The 5,000-nt window shown below is 45.8% G+C and overlaps 1 protein-coding gene across 8 annotated transcripts in view; it reads right to left on the bottom strand.

The window, feature by feature from the left end:
* Window positions 1–5,000, bottom strand: part of LOC135103023 (limbic system-associated membrane protein-like) — a 225,287-nt gene that overhangs the window by 108,979 nt on the left and 111,308 nt on the right. Inside the window, exon 2 of one of the 8 annotated variants that reach the window (XM_064008936.1) lies at window positions 4,296–4,386. The exons of the other annotated variants lie outside the window; for them this stretch is intronic. The gene's annotated coding sequence lies outside the window, so the exon portion shown is untranslated. The remainder of the gene's footprint in view (window positions 1–4,295; window positions 4,387–5,000) is intronic. 8 annotated transcript variants of the gene reach the window in all.

Below are 5,000 nucleotides of genomic sequence, written 5' to 3'. Positions count from 1 at the left end.
GGAGGAGGAGGAGGAGGAGGAGGAGGGTGATGGGGGTGCAATCCAGGACAACTTAGTGGTGGTGATTGGCCTGGTGACCGCCTCTCCTTCAGCCTGATGGTCCAAGTTGCCACATTAATACGAAGAGACCACTGAGGCTGCTCTGAAGGTGGTGTTCTCTATGATAATGTGTTTGTGTGTGCTTGAGGAGGCTTCGTCGTGCTGGTGGTCCTCTGCTCTTATATCTTGCAGGTCAGCCTCTCTCTCTCTCTCTCTCTCTCTCTCTCTCTCTCTCTCTCTCTCTCTGGGAATGACTTTTCTCTCTACGTAATGCTCCGTCAAATGTTCTCGTAGTCGCAGTTTAGTGTCAATTAAGGTTTACAAGACGAGAAGGATCATTGCTCTTAGTTTATTACGATTAGTTTCTCTCTCTCTCTCTCTCTCTCTCTCTCTCTCTCTCTCTCTCTCTCTCTCTCTCTCTCTCTCTAAAAGTGCAAGTTGACTGACTGAATAAATGAAAGAATGAATAAATGACCAACTGACTGACTGATTCACTGACTGACTGACAAGTGAATACATCGATGAATTAATTGAAAAAAATAAATGAATTAGTGTGAGCGATCCAGTCAATGAATATCTGAGTTTGTGATTTGACAAAGTTTCTTGGCGAAAATGTTCGAGTTCATGTGTTGTTGGAGAGAGAGAGAGAGAGAGAGAGAGAGAGAGAGAGAGAGAGAGAGAGAGAGAGAGAGAGAGAGAGAGAGAGAGAGAGAGAGAGAGAGAGAGAGAGAGAGAGAGAGAGAGAGAGAGAACAGGGAGCAGCATTTGTTTATTCCTATTACTTCATCTATCATCCACCACATCTACCACAATCAGGACCTAACCTATCCCGACCACCACCACCACCACCACCACCACCACCACCGCAGACACGAACAAAAATGATTTCAGCTGAAGAAAACGAGATTAAAAACCAACAAACTAACTATCTTTCTGACAATTATACACAAACATAAATATACATAGTTTGTGTGTGTGTGTGTGTGTGTGTGTGTGTGTGTGTGTGTGTGTGTGTGTGTGTGTGTGTGTGTGTGTGTGTGTGTGTGTGTGTGTGTGTGTGTGTGTGTGTGTGTGTGTGTGTGTGTGTAAAGGGGAAGGGAGACTAAGAGGTAGTTTATCAAAGGGCGACAAAAGAAAGGGAAGAGAAGGGCAGAAGGAACGAGAGAAGACGAAGACTGGCAGACGGGGAACACAGGAGACGTAAAGAGGGAAGGGAAGAAAGGGAGAAAGAAATGCAGGAGGGGGGAATGGAAACAGAAGGGTGTAGGGGCGTGTAAGAGGGGTGACTGGCGCACCCTTTCCCTCCCTAACGACACCCTCGCCGAAGTGAAGACCGCGGTAACTTTCACGCCATTTTTTTGAAGGGCGAAAAGGCACCGGCGACGTCCCTCAAGACCTTAATGAACTCCCCAGACGCTTGTTACTCACCCCCTCTCCTCTCCTTTACTCTCTCTCTCTCTCTCTCTCTCTCTCTCTCTCTCTCTCTCTCTCTCTCTCTCTCTCTCTCTCTCTCTCTCTCTCTCTCAAATGTTCCAGTGTTTTTCAGTTTTTATTATCATTAATTTCTATAAAAGATAATAATAATATAACAAAAACTACCAACACTACTACCATTACTGTTATTATATATATCCTGTGGTACCCGACTGTTAATGGTTAGAGTCTTCATGTTAGATGGAGACCAGCTGAGCGAGTCTCCTTTGAGGTTTAGTTGTGTTTGCCTCTATACTAATGCAGGAGCTGTGCCCTCACTGTGTTGCGGGGATGGGAGGCCGTGTGTGTGTGTGTGTGTGTGTGTGTGTGTGTGTGTGTGTGTGTGTGTGTTTCTCCTTTATTCCTTCTCTCCTTTCTCTCTATAATTGAAATAATAGTGAGAAATTCAAAGAGGAACTTGGATTAACTGCTGTTTATAATATAATTAAGAAAAGGGAGCACAGTTGGTTATTCTCATTAGTTGTGGTGAGAAAACTGTATACTGTCAACACCTCAGCACCACACAGCACCACACGACACCACAGAACTTCACATCACCAAGCCAGTATTGACGTAGGAAAGCTCTGTACAGTGAAGGTCAGCGAAATTATTGGTATGATGCGCTCGGTAGCTTTTTACATATACTCAGAACGCCTTTATCAATTGTCTGCTGCATTTTGCGAAACGAGAGAAAAATCTTATAGCGACTCACGTTAACAATTTCCTAGTTTCAGTGTACATCTGCCGGCAGACGTGGTGTTATATTCTACAAAATGTGTCAGAAAAACAAGTATCAGACAGCTATTTCCGCCTAGTAAATCCCCTGTTGTTGGTCTTCCTGGAAATCGTAATATAAAGCTGTTCACTACTTCATGCATTCATTTAAATTCGGTTCATAAACTCAAATTTGCTCGACATTGGTAGCATCACTTCTTAAGGTAGGTGCTCGCTGAGTGATGACTGTGCCTTAACCCGGCGACAATCTTCATTCATATCAAAATCAGTAACTGTATATGTGCTTTTAAATTGAGGCTGAAATATATTACACTATTTTGGTAATTTTTTTTTATACATATAATCATTTAAAACATTACTATTTTTTATAAATGACGGTATATTCACGTATGATTCTATTTTATCGATATTATCTTATGTACATTAAAGTCACGATTGTGAAATATACGTATAATTAAGATCCTGATCTCTCTCTCTCTCTCTCTCTCTCTCTCTCTCTCTCTCTCTCTCTCTCTCTCTCTCTCTCTCTCTCTCTCTCTCTCTCTCTCTCTCTCTTTCTCTCTCTCTGTCTGTCTGAGCACTCCTAGGAGACGTCGTGGTAGAACACAAAGCTGTCCTTCACCTGCGATCATGAGTCACCCAAGCATTACCTGCCATTCATTAATTCATTACAACTTCCGCCGCATCGCTCAACACAAGCCCGTCCCGCATCACAACACGGCACGGAAGTCACTCACCCAAACTCATCCTCACCTCAACACGAAGTTAGGATGCATTAGTTTGCCAGTCATTTTTGTTGCTCCGTCTATCATATTCCTGCGCAACCTCAACTCACCTCACCTGACCTCACTACACCTCCCCTCACAAGCGTCCCATCACCTCATACTCTCTCCTTCCCTTCCTTCCTTCCTTCCTTCTCCCCCTTCCCCGTTCCCCCTCCCGGCTCACTACTCAGCCTGACTCAACACCACGCAGCTTATCCGGAGTTCAGCTCAGTTTTGGCCAAAGGTTATATAGTTTGGAATGCCAGTGAGGGACGTGGAGTGAGAGAGAGAGGGAGAGGGAGAGAGGATGAGATTGAGGGAGAGTAACAAAGACTATGAGAGAGGGAGGGTGACAGAGATCGAGGGAGAAAGTGAGAGGAAACAAGGAAAACAGAGACGACTGGGAGGAAAAGAGAGAAAAAGAAAAGGGATGAAGGAAGGATCTGAGTGAAAGAATAGTGAGGAAGGAAAAAAATAGACAGAGGGAGGGAGCGAGAAATAGACGGAGGAATTGCTAGGAGAGAGTTAGAGACAGCGAGAGATTTGCACTCATGTTGATTAGATAACAAATAATGGGAAATATAAAAGGCAGACTCTGGTATATGATAGCAGATAAACATGTGGCAATTTGAAAGAAAAAGTAGACTTACAGAGAGAGAGAGAGAGAGAGAGAGAGAGAGAGAGAGAGAGAGAGAGAGAGAGAGAGAGAGAGAGAGAGAGAGAGAGAGAGAGAGGCAAAGGACAATTTCATACAGTCCACTTTCTCCTCCATGACTCAAGCCCAGGGACATGAACATATTTCTTCTCTTACCATTAATTTCTCGCACCCTCATTCCCCTCCCTCGCTCCCTTCCCCCCTTTCCCCCCACACACTCTAACTATATTCTTCTCGGCCCCCCAGAACACCTTCCCGCCCCCGCACCCTCCGCCCCACTCAAGGTCATGTTAATCTCCCTAACGCCCCTCCACTTCCTCTTCTTCGCCTTATTTCATCTCTCCAGCGACCTCTTTACCTCACCTCATAGCTTCATCTCCTGGCTCTGGCTCTCTCTCTCTCTCTCTCTCTCTCTCTCTCTCTCTCTCTCTTCTCGCGCCCTTGTTCCCTTCCCACTACTCCTCCCTCTTACTCCTGCGCTTCCATTTTCTTGGGCCATCCACTCCACGTGATCTTCGTCTGTGGAGTATTATGTCGGCAAACATTCGTCTCCACCAGCACAGCAACGTCGGGCTCTGGGTAAATATTTGATGGCGTTTCTCGCGGGCCATTAACGACTACCTATTTACCTGTCGCTGCCGCCGCTCGCTCGCCAGGCTTGTCAATACTGTCACTCGCCGCTCAGAAGGGTCTGGACACACCTCGCCCCAGTGTACTCATCTGAAAAGGTCACCGCGCTTACTCATCTCTTCTCACTAACTGATTCATCTGTCCATTTGCTCCCTGCGTCGCCTGTCTCCTCCTGCATTGTCCTCCTCCTCCTCCTCCTCCTCCTCCTCCTCCTCCTCCTCCTCCTCCTCCTCCAGCCAGTCCACTCCAGCCCTCCATTCACTCACTCACTCATAGTCTTGCTTACTCATTCGTTCGTCCCCTCGCTCACACCTCTCCCTCTCCCTTTCTCTCTCGTTTTCTGCCTCTCTCTCTCCCTATCGTCATCCCTCACTCACTGCCTCACTCTCCCTCACCTGTCTCACTTCGTTTCACTCCTTCCATTTTCATTTAACACGAAGGTTGCTTTAATCGCTTAAAAATTTTCACTCCTTTTTCCATCTAAATAAATTTCTCTTTCACTAATATTTTTTTTGGTGTTATATTCGCTCTTTTTTACCTTATATCGAGTGGCGACGCTGCCGTTGTGATTTTCCCTTTCACTGCACATTTTTCTCTCTCCCTCGACTGGGCAAAGAGAGCAAGGCGTTTACAGGTGTGTCATTTATTCAGGTGAGGCGGAAGAACCTCTCCCGCAGGTACCTCGTTCCCTTGAAGGATCACCT

Source organism: Scylla paramamosain, chromosome 1 (genome assembly GCF_035594125.1).
Source record: "Scylla paramamosain isolate STU-SP2022 chromosome 1, ASM3559412v1, whole genome shotgun sequence".
Classification (NCBI taxonomy): Eukaryota; Metazoa; Arthropoda; class Malacostraca; order Decapoda; family Portunidae; genus Scylla; species Scylla paramamosain.
This window is presented reverse-complemented; position numbering and strand designations above follow the sequence as displayed.